The sequence below is a fragment of the Arachis stenosperma genome, chromosome 2 (assembly GCF_014773155.1).
Source record: "Arachis stenosperma cultivar V10309 chromosome 2, arast.V10309.gnm1.PFL2, whole genome shotgun sequence".
In the NCBI taxonomy this organism is placed as follows: Eukaryota; Viridiplantae; Streptophyta; class Magnoliopsida; order Fabales; family Fabaceae; genus Arachis; species Arachis stenosperma.
The window spans coordinates 5,958,404-5,976,342 of record NC_080378.1 but is presented as its reverse complement, the minus strand read 5'-3'; positions in this window follow the sequence as shown (position 1 = coordinate 5,976,342).

The following is a 17,939-nucleotide window of genomic DNA, read 5'->3' as shown; positions in this document are numbered from 1 at the left end:
GGAGCTAGAGGGGAGTTGATGCTTGATGTGGAAGCTCACACTTGAGGGAGAGATTGTTAGTGTTGCAAGTGTGAGGAGTGTCAAAGTTAGTCCCACATCAAAGAAAGCAAGGAAGAGTGAGGAGTTTATAAGATAAGAGACCCATTAACTTGACACCTTAAGGTTTTGAGTTGGATGTGGTGTCTTCTCATCTTATGTTCTCTTGCTTGATTCCTCTCCGAAGTCTCTCCGGTTGTCGAGAGCTCTCCACGTTCGGCCCAACAAGAAATCCCCACCTTGATTGAAATAGTCACACATCTTCAGCTTCCATTGTCAATACCGACAATCATAGTTCAGAGAACTATCATACTCCACCATGAAAGTATACTCACTTGGAATTAGACCACTCCAAACATTTCGCCTTGGTACAGATTGAAACCTTGCTGAAAATTCATGGTGCAACTTCCAAATTGGCTTTTCCTGGAAGTTCTTCAGCTATCGACCTAACTCCGCCACACACCTTGCATCTCAACGCCAACCAATGTCCTTGTGCAATTGTGGACCCGATTACCACAACTTATCCTTATCCATGGCAGTGCGGCAATACCATGAGGATACTTCTTGTCTTCTAGAGAACATCATCTTCTCTCATAGAGAGAGCAACCAGAGATCTTCTCCTTCAACGCCTTATGCAAACCTGATTGTATCAACACATCCTTGACTTGTATTTGCCACAAGCCAAAATTGATTCTTCCATCAAATTTCTCTATTTCAAACTTCACAGCACTTGAATATCCTGACATTGTTGCAACCGTATACTGGAATAATATAACTCAACTGTAAACCGTGCACTAAGAAGGGTCCCCAGGAAAGAGAGGTCAACTGTAAACCGTGCACTAGGAAGGGTCCCCAGGAAAGAGAGGTGGGTCACAATGGACACACTTAAATACCAAGTCTTTCCTTAGCCAGAACCTTTCCAAACTGCACTCTTACAGTGTCACACTGCCTTCCAGCAACAACAACAGCAACCAAAGATCAATCTCAAGCCACAAGACAAAATTCTTTTCTGATGTGAAAGGTCAGACTAGGCTGCAACCACAGAGCATACTAAGAATAAATCCCACAGAACCGAAGCTCTGATACCACTTGTTGGGAATAAGACACCATTTTCCCTTGAGAAAACACTTTTGACAGAGAAATAAAATAGACACAATCACAACACAAGAATTTAACGTGGAAACTCCAATTACCGGAGAAAAAACCACGGCCGTTGTCAAATAACAACCAGAGAATATCACTATGTGAAAATTGTTACAACATATAGACTTCTTTCTCTCTAACACCGGCACCCCAGTACACCCACACTCTCTCAAAGCAAATATTTAACTACACCTCACAACACTATATAGTCAAAGAGTATAGAGGAAAAGAAAAGTCAGATACAAGCTTTAAGTGTTTCTGACTGGTGCAAAAACAAATGGAGAACTTAGCCTCATATTTATAGTCTAGGTCACCCACTTCATTTGCTACCTAAGCAATGTGGGACTAATTCAACCAAATCCTAACAATATATAATAACGATAGACTTTAATACATAACTAGCAGTGATAGATTAATGATATAGACTATCATTTTAAATTTTTTCATAGCAGAATAATGTTATATTCAATTTTTTTATGAATTAAGTTCGATCAAATTAAAAAATAAAATTTAAAATAATACTAATTATAACTGATTTTTGTTATGTTAGACGAACTTAATTGAACTTGATTAATAAAAAGACTTCTATTAGATATGTAGTAATTATTCTTAGTAATAATACTAAATTATATAAGAGAAAAAATAGGATCAATAATGTTTTCATTTTAGTTATATATATAGGCTACTAATCATATACCTAACCCTAAGTACCTAACTCTGATTAGTTATTATTTTGTTTGATTTTTTGGTTTGATCTTAATATAAGGTGTCGACCAAATTTGTATCAATCACTTCAATTAAGAACTACATTTCTTACATTTCGATTTTCATATTCCTAAATTGGATATCATGCTTTTGGTCGAAATTAATTTTGTACCAACAATTATTATTAGAGATACAGATATTTGTGTATCTCCTTTTGTTTTTTAATATTTTGAAAAAATTTGTGTGTATGTATGTATTTGCAAGTTTCATATTTATTAATGATAAAGTTTTTAGATAGTTTATAAGTGAGACACATCTTCAATGTTATGAACTAGTTTTGAAATTGAATTAGACTCAATCAATTTTAATTCTAATATAATATCAGAGTCTATCTAATTTAATATTGTTAGGCTATCCATATACAAATGTTCATATTTTAGATAATCATTTCTAAAAAAAAATATTATAACCTATCATTATTTAAAAAAATATTTTATGAGCTACTTTTTAAAATCGAATTAAGCCCATCTCAACTCATGGCTGAGGGCGTAGCTTGGCATTCAATAATAATGTTTCATAGAGTAGCTTTCAAAGTTTGAGAGACAGATAAAGAGAACGAGAAATTTGATTATGGACCGTAGGATTCAGTGAAAACAAGGTACGAAATGGAGCAAAGGATAGTAGACATAATGATGGTTTAAATTATTGAGAGGAGAAAAAGGAATCAAAGTAAATTAAAGTTTTAAAAGAGGGCTATAACATAAGTTGGAGGAGTGGTTGAGTTTATGACATGCCCCATAATAAGATACCCTATTTATTATTTATTAATTACATCCCCTTTAATAATAATAATAATAGAATAATGTTACACAACTAAGCATATTTATTAACAAAGTTTAATCAAGCTTGTTTAATATAACAAAAATTAATTATATTTAATATTATTCTAAATCTTATTAAATAACTTAGTTGGATTTAGTTCATAAAAAGACTTAAATGTATAATAATAATAATAATCTATTATTTAGGATCCGTTTGAAAGCTTTAAAAGTTTTTTTTTTAGACTTTTAATTTATGAAAAGTCACATTAATAATATTTGGTACAATTCTTTAAATATGTTTTTAACTTCTCAAAAAGTTGTTTAAGAGTTTTTAGAGTTCTTTCATTCTCAAAATTATTTTATCACTTCTATTTATTACACAATTTTAAAACAAATACTTCTATAATAACAAAATAACTTATTTATTGTAAACTGTTTTTTAAAATAAATCCTTATATTTTAAATTTTTTTTAAAAATAATTTAATTAAATTATTTATCTAAACTGACCCTTAAAATGCTAGCATTACATGTAGATGGGTCACTAACAACGTCACAAAATAATTGATGATTGATTAGATTTGTTTAATGGAAAGATTATTTTTCGTAAATATAACTAATTTTAAATCTTCTATGATCAATTTTATCAACATTTATATTTTTTATAGTTAATTTTAATAGTTTACTCAAGAAGAAATTATACTCTATTAATTAGTTATGTAAAACTTAGAACAAAGTACGAGTTTTGATTAAGAGTGTACTCAGTGGGATTTGATATGCAAGATCTCCAGTAATTATCGGCACCAAATTCAAAATTTTTGAATTTGATCATGCAGATCTAATTTACTAACAAATAGGATTGGATTAAAGATTTCAAATATGTACAGATAGATTTTGGTTCACGATCAACAAATCATATATATATATATATATATATATATATATATATATATATATATATATATATTTAGAATATTAGAATATTAAAATCTATTTTATTATTTATTTTTTTTATTGTTGTTGGAATGTCAATAATTTGATTTGGATGTTTTATTTGATATTTTTATTATTATCCATAAATGTGTGGTTGTTTTATTTCTATTATTTAAAAAAATATTTAATAGTATTTTGCAAGTAAATATGTGTAAAAGAGTGGAAAAAATAATTTTTTGACTTTTTTTAAAAGATATTTTGGATTTTTGTTTTTCTAATAAACGAGATCTAATATTCAATCTATAACTTTACATATCAAATTGGACGAATCTGAATCTAAAAAATTATGGATATCAGATTTGATATTTTTAGTGCGAATTATATAAAAATTTTAGTTATATTTAATATAATTTGACATGCAGTACAGTATTAGTTTTAATTTTAGTTATAGAATACAAGATATTTCCTGATAAAGATTACCCATATGAAATTTGACTTAAAAAATGATGTAAAATCTAAATTCAATTCAAGTAATGCCTAGGAATATCAAATAATATTGATAAAAAAAAAATCTATATTTTATAGTATAAAAAAATAAGTGAAAATTCATCAGGTGAAGTCAACTTTATGTGAAGCTGATATTTAAGGACTATTAGATGATTTGACTAATTTGACTAAATTTTCATCCAACAACTCTCAGGTATCAACTTCACGTAAAGTAGACTTCATCTGAGTTTCCACCAAAAAAATATTCACAAAAAATATACACAAAAAAATAAACAATAGAAGATAAGTTCTTTAAAAGGGTAATAGCAGTAACTTTGAAGCAAGTGAGAAGTTGGAGGGAGTGAAAGGGGTCCCATTTGGTTTTCTTTACATCTCTCTACTCTTTCTGTCTCATTTTCTGGCCGACTTTTCTATTTTCCGTAACACCAAACCGACGCTGTTTTAACCAAACTCCATCCTACTAATTCCAATAATTGACATATAATTGCATTTGCACTGCTTAAATGAAGAAAAACATAAAGTGATCAAAACTATAAAAGTTAGGTATTTGCATCATCACATGCCATTTGCCAACCAGCCGCCTAAATTTCATCTACTCGTTTTTTCTTTTTTTTTTTTTCTTGAAAAAATGAATTATATATATATGAGATATAGTAACAACTCATTACTGGTCAATAACTAATTCTTAAATAAAGTTTTGATAAGTGACGAATTAATTTTTAATTTGTTAAAGTGAAAATACCGTAAATAACTAATTAAAAAATAAATAAAATAAATTACTATAATTTCTTTTTGAAAGGTGAAATTCCAAAAATAGAAAATATTAGTGATTTTCGAAAACATGGGGGCACAAATCAAAATTGTCAAGAGAATCTTTTAAAATTAACAATTTAGTAGAATGAATTCAAAATTTTTAAAAAGTCAGTTCATCAGAGTTAATTGCCTTTTTATTTATTTCAAAATAAAAAAAAAAGTAGAATTCGCCTCGACAAATTCTTAGATGCACTACATATGAGAAAAGAATGAAATTGTACTATTCTTTCGTAATTTATTTCAAACACAATCATATACAAACTAAGAACCGGTATCTAAACAACAAACAGTATAAGTTCTAAATTTCATTAACTATCTTGTTAGTAGAATTTCAGTTTAACTGATGATATATAATCAATTCAGATTAGTCTAGGGGTTAGTTTATTAGTTCGTTTAAAAAAGTATAAAAAATTTAAATTCTACTTTGTATATACAGCAATTCATTAACTAACGATAAACTTTTAAATATAACTTGAATCCGGGGTAAATTAGTCATTAACCTGCCGCGAGATTCAATAAAAAATAAAAAAAAATGATTGTATATGTAAACTTTATCTTACACTTAAGCGTGCAGTACTTTATTTAAATTATTTTAAAACCAAGACTAATATACAACAACAAACAACAACAACAAAGTCTTGTCCCATTAAGTGGGGTCGATTACATGAATCAAATAATGTCATTGTTCTCTGTTATGTATCATGTCTACAGAGAGACCGTTTACATGTAGATCTCGTTTGACCACCTCATGGATGGTCTTCTTAGGTCTTCCTCTGCCTTTCGCCCTTTGTCCATCTTCCATCTCATCCACCTTCTTGACTGGATGTTCTATCGGTCTTTTTCTCACATGTCCAAACCACCTGAGACGCGATTCAACCATCTTTTTCACAATGGGTGCTACTCCAACTCTCTCCCTTATATTTTCATTCCTTATTTTATCCAATCGCGTATGACCACTCATCCATCTCAACATCTTCATCTCTGCCACACTCATCTTATGTTCGTGCTCCCCTTTAGCCGCCCAACACTCCGCACCATACAGCATAGCCGGTCTTATAGCGGTGCGATAGAATTTACCTTTAAGTTTTAAAGGCACTTTTTTGTCGCATATGAAACCAGATGCATTCCGCCATTTTAACCAACCTGCTTGAATCCTATGATTTACATCATGTTCAATCTCTCCATTATCCTATATGATGCACCCAAGATACTTAAAACTTTTAACTTTTTCTAGGATGTTTTCTCCAATCTTCACCTCTATATTGGGGTTTTCCCTTCTCAGACTGAACTTACATTTCATATATTCCGTCTTGCTACGGCTTATACACAGACCATACACTTCTAAAGCTTCTCTTCATAACTCCAACTTCTTATTTAGGTCTTTCCTTGACTCTCCCATAAGGACGATATCATCGGCAAAAAGCATGCATCATGGCAAAACTAAGACTAATATGAGTAAATTAAATAAAATAATGTTATAAGTCTAGTTAATTTAACCTAATGAGTTTAGCTAAAAATACATGTTAATTTAGTTGACAGCAAAAATCTCCCAAAGTTTTAATATCTTCAATATATTTCGTACTTATAAATTTAGTGTCTTTAGTAAAACCCTAATCTAAAAATTACTAATAATTCAAACAAACTATCTCAAAAGTTCATAACAAACTCCCTTCTAACAAAAACCCTTGAAAGAATTAGTACCTTTGTATCAATTAAGGAGTAGTAGTTAGGCATTATTGCTAGAGATTTATTTTATATTTTTCCTAAGTAGGCCTTGCTAAGTAACCTATCTTGGTTTCATCGATGATTCAGATTCAGATGCAAATTAAAGTCAACAAAAAACAATGTCTTTTCCTAAGTCAATTGATCGGTTCATAAAAGTTGTGGGACGTTTAATTAGGTGCCTCTCTCCTTTCCTTTTCTGCTTTTCCCCAGATTGGTTGAAATTTAGACATTCTTACTATTTTTTTTAAAGTAACAAGACAAGTGATTTTTTATGAAATTGTGATGGATTTATAAATTTTTTAGAAAGATGAAGTATCAAACTAATCTTTTTTTAATTCTGTAATGGATTTATAGATTTTTGAGAAAAAAAGAGTATCAAATAAGTTTTAGAAGAATTGAAATATTGAATTTATAAGTCCTTAAAAAATTGTAATATTAGACACAATTTATCGTTTTATCATTGATTTATAAATACACTATTGCAATTTTTAAAGTAATATTTTCTTAATATCTTCTCATGAATCTATAAGCCTATCGTAATATTTTCTTACAGATTTACTTTGTACTTCATTTTTTTAGAGTTATAAGTACATAATAAAAATTTTCAAAAATCTATTATTATTATTATTATTATTATTATTATTATTATTATTATTATAGAACTCAGCTTGCTACGCATTATTATTTTTTTATTTATTTTATGTTGATTTTTTTTTAATTTGCGATCAATAAAGACCAAATTTTAGATTTTTAAGTTATAAAATTTTTTTATATCAAATTATAGAATTATTTTTTTAAAGTTTAAATTAATTGAAAGAGATACATAAATAGTTATATCTATAACACATTTATTATATTAGCTAAAATAAATAAATAACAAATTCAAGAACTCAGCATTCCTAATCTAAAAAACAACACTAAATATAAATTTATATCTTTCACTCTTTTTGATAAGGACAGAGTAATTAAATTTAATGTAATTCAGATATATAAGACTGTAGTAATTATAATACAAAGGCTAGGTAGGTAGCAGAATCCAATGGAGTGTTTGATAGATGTAACCCTAAATCCATATTATTAGTTATGAAAAATCTAAACTTTATGGAAAGTTAAAATAGAAATAAAGGGTTGATTAAGTAGTACAAGGCACAGCTTACCCACCCCCACCATGCAACAAGACAAGCAGCAAAAAACCAAAAGCATGCATATATAGTGCCTACACACTCATTGGAATTGAAGCATATATAAATAATAAAGTCAATGTGAGTTTAGCTTGACCCCATAGTGTGAAACTACACCAATATCGATCCAAGTTCAATAATGATTTTCTACTTTCTATAATTTACCATATGTTATGCATTATTTTATTAGAAAAATTGATGATTTTATATTAGGGTTTCTTAATAATGATGATAACCCAACTTCAACGACCCTAGATAAATAAAAGGTTGAATAATTTTTTCTGGGAGGGGAGGGGGGGTTTTTGGTTATGAAATACTTAATTTTTTTTTTGTTTTTCACGGTATCTTCTAATCCGACAGGTCAAGGACTAATCCGTTGTGGTACTGAGCTTTATTTAAGGGTTTACCGCTGGCCAATGAGTTGCTGCATACACAAGGCGGATTCGAACCCTCAACACTTGCTTAAACAGGCTAGTGAACTAACCATTAGATCAATCCAACTTGGTTATGAAATAGCTTAATTTGATAGGACGGAATACATGTTAGGATGGTAAGTGGAAAGGTCCGTCCCACTTTGTTCTGTCAAAAGTTTTTTTTATGGATTCATCTATCTCGCCTCGTCTAATGAGACGATCCAAAAATTTGATTATGCTTCGCTTAATAGTGGGCTGCTGGTGGACTATCGGGCTCCTTTTTTTTATTATTAAGTATTAAATAATATATAATTTAATTTCTCAAGACATAAAAAATTATAATTTTTAAATTTTTAAATATTAACGTCTTTATAATTATAAATATATAATAAATATAATTATAAACAAGTTTTTTGAAACAAAATAATAAAATTAACATTGTCCAAAATAAAATAAATAATATTATCCAAAATATAGAATTAAACATTTACAAATTTAGAACATAATCAATCAAACATAAAATATAATCCAAAACACTAAATTAGCACATCTTCAAAAAGACCCGAGTCCGGCGGAGAAGCCTGCACCGTCCCGCCCCACTAAAACCCACGGTTTAAGCGGTGCGGATTAGACGGACTTTCGATGTATGGCAGTCTCAATTTTTCAACCAGTCTCATCTTTTTTGGCGGGTTACGTAGGCCGACCCATCGGGTTTAGGCCCATTTGTTCCCCTAGATACATAAATGATTAAAGAGTAAAGTATCGTTTTTGTCCCCAACGTTTGGGGTAAGTTTCAAAGTTGTCCCTAACGTTTCAATCGTCCTATTTAAGTCCCCAACGTTTCAAAATTGACTCAATGTTGTCCTACCGTTAGGGATCCGTTAATAAAATTGACGGCGGGACAAAATTGAAACGATTTTGAAACGTTAGGGACTTAAATAGGACGAAAACGTTGGGGACAAAAATGATACATAGAAATAAATTTTAATTTTATTCTTCAATAATAATAATTTTTTACTATACATAGTATTCAATTATTTTTAATCACATTTACACTTAATCACATCACTTTTATTCTAAATAATTTTTTTTTATTTTATACTTAAAGTAATGTAATTTTTTATAAATAAATAAATTTTACACTTTTATTCTAAATAAATAATGTAATATGAATAGAATGAAAGTGTAAAATTATAAAAAAAATATAAGTAATGTGATTGAGTAATGAAAGTAAAATTACATTATTTAGAATGAAAGAGTAAAAGTATAAAAAAATTAATTTATTTTGAATGAAAGTGTAAAATTATAAAAAAAAATTATAAGTAATGTGATTAAGTAATGAAAGTAAAATTACATTATTTAGAATGAAAGTATAAAATTTATTTATTTATAAAAGAATTACAATACTTAAGCATAAAATTATAAAAATTTATTTATTTAGAATGAAAGTGTAAAATAAAAAAAAAATATAAGTAATGTGATTAAGTAATGAAAGTAAAATTATATTATTTAGAATGAAAGTGTAAAAGTTATTTATTTATAAAAAAAAAATTACATTACTTTAAATGTAAAATTATAAAAAAATTAATTTATTTAGAATGAAAGTGTAAAATTATTAAAAAATTTATAAGTAATGTGATTAAATAATGAAAGTAAAATTACATTATTTAGAATGAAAGTGTAAAATTTATTTATTTATAAAAAAATTACATTACTTTAAGAATAAAATTATAACAAAATTAATTTATTTAAAATAAAAGTAATGTGATTAACTGTAATTTAAAAAACGATTGAATATTATGTACAGTAAAAATTAATATTATTGAAGGATAAAATTAAAATTTATTTCTATGTATCGTTTTTGTCCCAAACGTTTTAAAATTGTCTCAATTTTGTCCCGCCGTTAATTCTATTAACGGATCCCTAACGGCAGGACAACATTGAGTCAATTTTGAAACGTTAGGGACTTAAATAGGACGATTGAAACGTTAGGGACAACTTTGGGACTTACCCCAAACGTTAGGAATAAAAACGATACTTTACTCAATGATTAAATCTTTACAAAAATGCTATTTGTCCATCAAAATCAGTCATTAAAATCAGTCATCAATGTATTTGTATATAAATATATATAATTTAATTTATTTTTAATATAAATTTATATTTTAACATATATTTTATATTAATGACTGACTTTAATAACTAATTTTAGTATAAACTAAGAAAATCGATATCTTTAATACGCCCTTCAGGCCTTCACGCACAAGACTCATTGCTTAGTTTGCATAGATTTTTTGCCCTAAGTTTTCTTTCTCTTTTCATTGTAATTATGTTAAAATTTCTTTTTTGGTAAGTCAATATGTGGATCAAATTCTAAACTTTTAATTTACGGAAACTCATTATGTATTAATAAAATTTTTTTCGATATTTATAAAATAAAATCTTCTCTTTAAAAAATAATATATATTACTTTGCATGCCATTATGTGCATCAAAAGAATATGCAAATTCAAACTGAACTTGGTGATGATGATGATGAGTATCTCAGTTTACATACATGCACACTTTAGTCGGCTTAAAGACAAGAATGAATCCAGAGTGTAAACAACGAAAACATAGTAACAACTAACAAGAAAAAGTTACTATTATAGTCCAATCGAACTTTAGTTAAAAGATACTACGACGTAATGCATACAAATAACAGAAAAAATGAATAATAAATCTCTGCTTTTTTTTTTGTAAAATAATTAAATTTTTTAACAAATTTGATTATAAATAAATTTCTGATCATTATAAATAGATAACACGTAAATTTCTCTAGAAATTATTTTAATTTGGTAAAAATTGATTTATGTATTTTTGGTTTACAAAAATAAGAAATTATTTGTAATTAATTTTAGTAAGAGACTTAATTAACTGTCTATGGAATAAAAAGTGAGGACTATTAACTATTTATTTTATTTTATTTTATTTTGGGTATCTGAATTGGAATGGCATGTTTGGTTGCATTAGAGTTACCCTATTCTTATGAATGTTTGTGTCCAGAACGGGAGAGGGTGCCCGTAATATGTGCTGCCACTGTCACTTCATTGTTAAAAAGTATAGAAAAATAATGTTTTTTTTAATAATGTAAATAATAAATTAAAAAAATAATTTTAATTTTAAAATTTTTTTAAAAATTAAATTTTAAGTTAATTAGATATCATTTTTGTTATTGGACTTAAAATGCGATTCATTGTTCACCTAAGGTGTGTGATTCATTATTCATCATCCCGTAGCTCACACCATTTTTTTGTTTTTAATATTGAAATGGTAATAGTATTTTTTTTGAAATGTGGACTGTTGGAATATTATTCTTAAATGTGAAATCGTTTAATTAAAAAAGTAGAAATTGAACTATCCAATTTATTAAAAATATAACAATTGAACTGTCTGATTTATGAGAGATATATAAATCGAATCGTCCGATAAATTTTTTAGCCTAGCTCACCCTTGTGAAAAAAAAAAAACAAACAAGCAACGGAAACACCCTACAACAATAAGGCTGCTTTTTGGAATGGAAAGTGAGAACGAGAGATAGAAATTAGAAGTGAGAGATATTGCGTTTATTAAAGAAAAAAACAAAGCATACTTTATAAAGATGTAAAAATTTCTTTTTTTATAAATGGGATTTTAATAAGTGAGTGCGAAATTAATGATCTTATCCTATCGTTTAAAAAAATATGATGGTGGATATTTTGATTAAATCTTGAAATAATTATCCAATGATAAAAAAAATTGACAAAATTTTGTTACCGAGTAGGTCTTTTAGTAATTTCTATCCTAAAAAAATATGTTTTAAAAATTTAATAGTTGATAATCGTTATATTAAAATTTAGTTAAACTTATTAAATCATTTAATAATTTTTAACTATAATCTTTACGTAAAAATAACTACATGTAATTTTTTTTGAATTAATTATATACGAGTCTCTACTATAAAAAATATTAAATAAATTTTGATTTTACTTAAATGATGAATATTGTTTATGTTTAGGGTTTTTTTCAGGAGTGAAATGTGGTCCGGGAGAAGATTGAGGCTGTTGATGACATTATTTAGCAACTAGATTTTGGCATAGTGTAATTCTACCCTAAAGGTTTTTATGATAGATATTAATCTAATTATTTAATTAAACATGATTAGTTAGTTAATTAGTATAAGTACAATTTTGAATTGAAGTTGATATTGTTGTGGTATGGTTGGTACATTTATAAACATAGACATGAGAGTGACAAACGGAGAGGACAATACTTGCTCCACATTTCAACGCTTTTTATGGAGAGAGCATTGGTTACTGTGTTTATTTTTTGTGTTATCAGATTCAGAATTCACACAGAAAGAGAAAAAAAATAAGAGAGAGAGAAAGTGAAAGTGGGAAAGAAACAACACGAAAATGTCAAATCCCCTGCGTCTTCAAACCCAGCCTGTCCACTTTTTTTTTTTTTAATTTAAATCAAAACCCTAATTTAATTTTGGGACTTATTTTATAAAATTGTAGTAACAGGCCAATTTCAAATAAAAATGAAGTAACTTTTACAAAACAATTCCGCTAGTTATTAATAGTATTTTTGTCAATTTCTGTCGACTTTTGTTTATAATTATGTTTTATGAAAGTGTCTTTGTAAATATATTTAATAAAAATATTTTTTTATAACGGTGTCTAATAAAAATATTTTTATAGATATATTTTTTGAATGTATCACTTTATATATGTATTTAAAATATAATAATTAATTATTATTAGTAATAAATTAACAGATAATATATTAGTACCCTATACTTTTTTTTTACAAAATTATACCTATAAAATTGTCAAAAGAAATTTCTTATGAAAATATGTATTTAGTAATATTTTAAAAGTGTGACTTATAAAAAAATAACGATTTAGAAAAGTAATATTTTTATAATATACCAAAATTAAATTTTAAAATCTACTATTTAATGATAAAAAATATTTTTATATAAAGATAATTATAAAATTTTTATTAGAATAATATCTACTTTAAAAAATTGTTATATATAAATATTGCATTATAATGGTTATCATTATAATGACTATAGTGCTTATATAACTTTAGCAATATTTATGCATTGTTTGGTTCAAGTAAAAATGAATGAAAATAAAATAAGTAGAAAAAAAATATTTTCTCTTATTTGGCTCACAAGAGAAAATGACAAGAAAGAAATTTTTAGCTATGAGACTCACAAAAATTTTCTTGCTTCCGTAGGAAAGAAAATTTTTAAAAAATTTATTTTCAAAATTTACCCTCAACTTTAACTCATTTTTAGCACTCAACTTTAACTCATTTTTAGCACACTTTTATTTTCTCTCTATTTTTTGTATATTCAAACAATTAAAAAAAAATATTTTCCCTTTTTTCATTTTCTTTTTTCTTATTTTTTTATCATCCAAATAAAAACTTAAAAAGTGTTGGTAATATGTTTTAAGCGTGGTTAAAGTTATATAATTACCGTAACCACTATAATTATAGCTACTATAGACTCTATAATATATACTCCATATATGTATATGTATAAATAACATTTAATTTATTTTTCTTTTATTTTGTTCCCTATTTCTATTGAATGAATCATTTAATTTGCCTCCATTTTGCTTCATCCACATGATTTGTTTGTTGTTCACGTGCGTTAGCTTTTTTTTTTTTTTTTTTTTTTTTAAGAAAAATAGAAGAATGAAAAGGGCAAAGTAGATGAATTGCAAGGAAAGGAAATCAGAGGTTATGCAAACTTTTGTGCAAGCTTTTTTCTTTTTCTCTGGCACCCTAAGTCAAATTTTTTTGTGAATATGGAATGAAAAGAAATAAAGGGAAGAGAGATTCATACATTTCAGTCGCTATGATCTAAAATTCTAAATTTCTAACAGTCTGTCTAAAAAACAAACGTACAAAGCTTAAAAGCAAATCATGCTTACGTGAGTACCGACCAGTGGTATTGGTGTGTGTCAGATGTAATTAAATGTTTTTTTTTTAAGTATAGGTTGTTATTATAATTTTATTATAGATATTTATGAAATGTGATAATATATTAACATAGCAATGAAAGGGCATTAGAAATTTATGAAAAAATAGAAAGCCGACTTGATGTAAATTTATGAAAGGGCATGCATAAGAAATATTGAGTAATATATTCGTTTTTTTATGAAAGTTTTTTTCTTTTTTTAAAGTTTATTATGTGCATTCCATTTGACGGAACTGCTAGAACTTGAGAAGGGAGAGTTGAATCAAGTTAGCTCAAAATTTTTTGTTCTGTTTTTGCGAAAACTTAATATGCGGAAAATTTTTTCATTTTGTCTCATAAGCAGAAAAGGAAGAAGAGAAAGAGACCAGCATGTATTCTGGTTCGATTTCTAAATGCCATAAAATCTCGCTACATCTAGTTTATCTCAACTACAACTATGGTGGAATTTTTACTATAATCAACTTATTACATTCATCAATACTATTGAATCTCAACCTAATTCAACTAATATTTACCACTAAACTTTCTTCACCAAAACTCAGATTTCCAAGTGCTGTCCCAACTTGAAAGGGAAACTTAAACAGATTCAAACACACCAAGTGTTATCCCAACTTGGCAAGGAGAACTAGCTAGTCCTAGTTTAACAACTCAATTATACATAATTTTCAATGGCTCTTTCATGCATCGTTCTTTCCTTTTCTCTCATGGCTTTTTCACTCACATAATCAGTCTTTTTCTCAATATAAAATATGACATAAGATAGCCATAACAAATAAAATCAGAAATGAAACTCTAGTAGAAGAAAAAAAATTCAGCTGAAGTGTTGAGATGATGCTCTTGAATGTGCTCTCTTTTTCTTGCTTTCAAATGTTGAAATGAGGTCTGTTTTATATCTTCAACTTACTCTCCAATTTTCCTCTTCTAATTCCTTGTCCATCAACCCGTTGGAGCTGTTTCTGAGGGCATGCAGTCCTTTTTTCCATCTTGCTCCACTAACTTTGTTGGTTGAGGAACCATTCCACCACATCTGCTGTCCTTGGATTTGCTTTCTTCCTTGGCATGCATTTTTTTCTCCTTCTGCTCCATTACCTCTGCTATCCAAAGAGCTGCTCTACTGCTTCTGCTCTTGTGCAAGTTTGTGTTTTGCTCTCCCTTATTCTAAATGTTGCTTTACTGATGTCGCTGTAGTAAGAGTGTCCCCAAATGTCCTTAATTTTGTCTTGGTGTTACAGCTGTTCCATATTGTTGACAAATGTCATTCTCTTTCTTCTTTTTGTTCGGTGCTCTCTCTCTTGGCTCTTGTATTGATCTGTTGATCATTTAGCAAGTAATGGGCTTAAGTGTTGGAGCTGTAATACTTTAAGTTGCCGAAGCAACACTAATTTGGGCTAAAGCAACATATAAATGGGTTTGCATCACTTAGCACACACATTAAACCAACTTGGGTTTTCATCCCAAATAATGTTTGTCATCATATATATAAGACCCAAAATTAAACTTAGCTCAACAATATCCCCCTTGAGGACAAACATAATAAAAGAGGATAATTGAATTTAAAAAGTTAATTTAAATGAGTTGAGGGCACTTCCCTTTGATGACCATCCGAAGTGTGTAGTACTCCCCCCTCACTGTTAGCATTTCTCCCACTTAATCATGGCTTACATCTTCAAGTGGATAAGACTTAAAACAGGCAAGAACAATTTAGCAAAGCAATATATCACAATGACAATAACACAGAGCATAGAGCAATACTAACATAGAGTAATTAAAGTTAATCAAAATGACACAACAACAGATATCATTTAGCATCATTGTCTATGACCTAAGCAAGCCAATTCTAACTTTTCTTTTCTTTTCTTTTCTCCCTCGTTTGTCATCAAGGAGGGAAAAGACCCTGCAAAAAACTGTTAGTGGCTATCCAAGAGTTATCAAGCAGTAAAGTAGTTATGGGTTAGAGTCATCCAAATGAAAGAAAAAAGAGTTTCAAGTAAAATAATTCAATTCACAGCAGAGATGAAATAGTCTAGGCATCAGAGTTCGAATCATCGGAGGCTTCATCGTCATCTTCATTATCAGTGGTTGTAAGACCAGCCTCAATGTCTTTCACATAATCCTTGAGAATCTGAATCCTCCCTTTAGTTTTCTTGAGCGCATTTTCTTCCATAACTTCATTCCTTTGGTGCTCGACTTTATAGTTGATTAAGAGATCGGTCAGATTGACGAATTCTTGAAGCACATTTTTCATGATACCTGTCAAGACTCTGATCTTAGAGGAATTGGATGTGGGAATTAGTGGATCCTCATCATGGGATGGAACTTTAGTGCCTTCATCAGTGTTGTGGCGCTTGGTTGTTGTTCTTTTTACTACACCATCCCCTTTGATGTAAGAGTTACAGTCTCTAGCAATCTCAGCCTCAAAATTAATATTATAATATTAAAAAATTTCAGTGAGCAGCATTGCATAAGGTAAAGCATTTTTAGAACTAACATAGACATGCATATGTCTCACTCACAAGTAAGCAAAAAAAAAATAAAATTTTGGAGAGAAGAGCAAACATAACCAAGGTGTCACAGAAGGAGACTTGCTGAAAAGAGCCACTCTGAGGCAAAATTATATGATTTACAATCCTGTGCAACTGGGCACGAACTCGACCAAGAGATTTATGAATGGGAGTGGTACCTTTAAGGAGAGGAATGTTGACAGAAACAGTCCCTATGACTTCAAAATATGAGACATTGAGAGACTCATCCCACTTACCAAAGGTGAACACATCAAGTCCCCAGTCCTGGTAATCTAGGGCTTTGCTAATGTGATACTTGTCAAGAATGATTGTGCGATCTTTAACAAAGGAAGCGATTCTTCCTTCCTTGTATGACATGTTGCTATAGAACTGCTTCACTAGATCAGGATAAACTTTTTCACGAATGGATAAGATGGGAATCCATCTTTGACAAGCAAACAGGGGTGTAAAGTTTGGACATTTTCTACGAAATTTGTCTAGATTGACAAGTTTAGAGGGATAGAGAATGCGCTTGTAAATGTCCTTACAGAAAAACATGTAGTTCATAAAGGAATTATAACGGCGACGATCAAATGACTCTTTAGAGAAATCATCATATAAAGATTTGTAGGCAATGGGATTGGAAAGTTTTGGTTCAGAAACAGAACAAAGATGAAAGTCGATGACTGTAACTCGACTGTGGTGAGCAAGGGATGAAGGAAGCTCTTCGTCTTCTTTACGAATGGGTCTCTTATCCCGGGAAGAACTGGGTTGGATGAACTGGGCTGTGAAACATTAGGAGGAGTGGAGGTTGGTTGAAGCGTAATGCCAGGGCGGCGAGCTATGGTCTTAGTGCGAGCCATTTCAAGAGCGTTATTTTGAGGAGATGTGGGAGGAGAGTTGGTGAAGGGATGGAGAAGGAGATGATTGAGAGTCTAATGAGATAGGAGGGGAAGGTTGAGAACGTGAAGAGTGAGCACCATTATGAGCGCCTATGCGGACTGCTCTTTTCTTGTGAGCCATACTTATAGAGCACTAGTTAAACTCAGCATATATGAAGAGTGGAGTGAAGGAGTGGAGGAGTTAAGTGTGAAAGGGTGCCTGTAGTGGAGCATTAATATAGGCCTTGGGTAGTGTAAATGTTT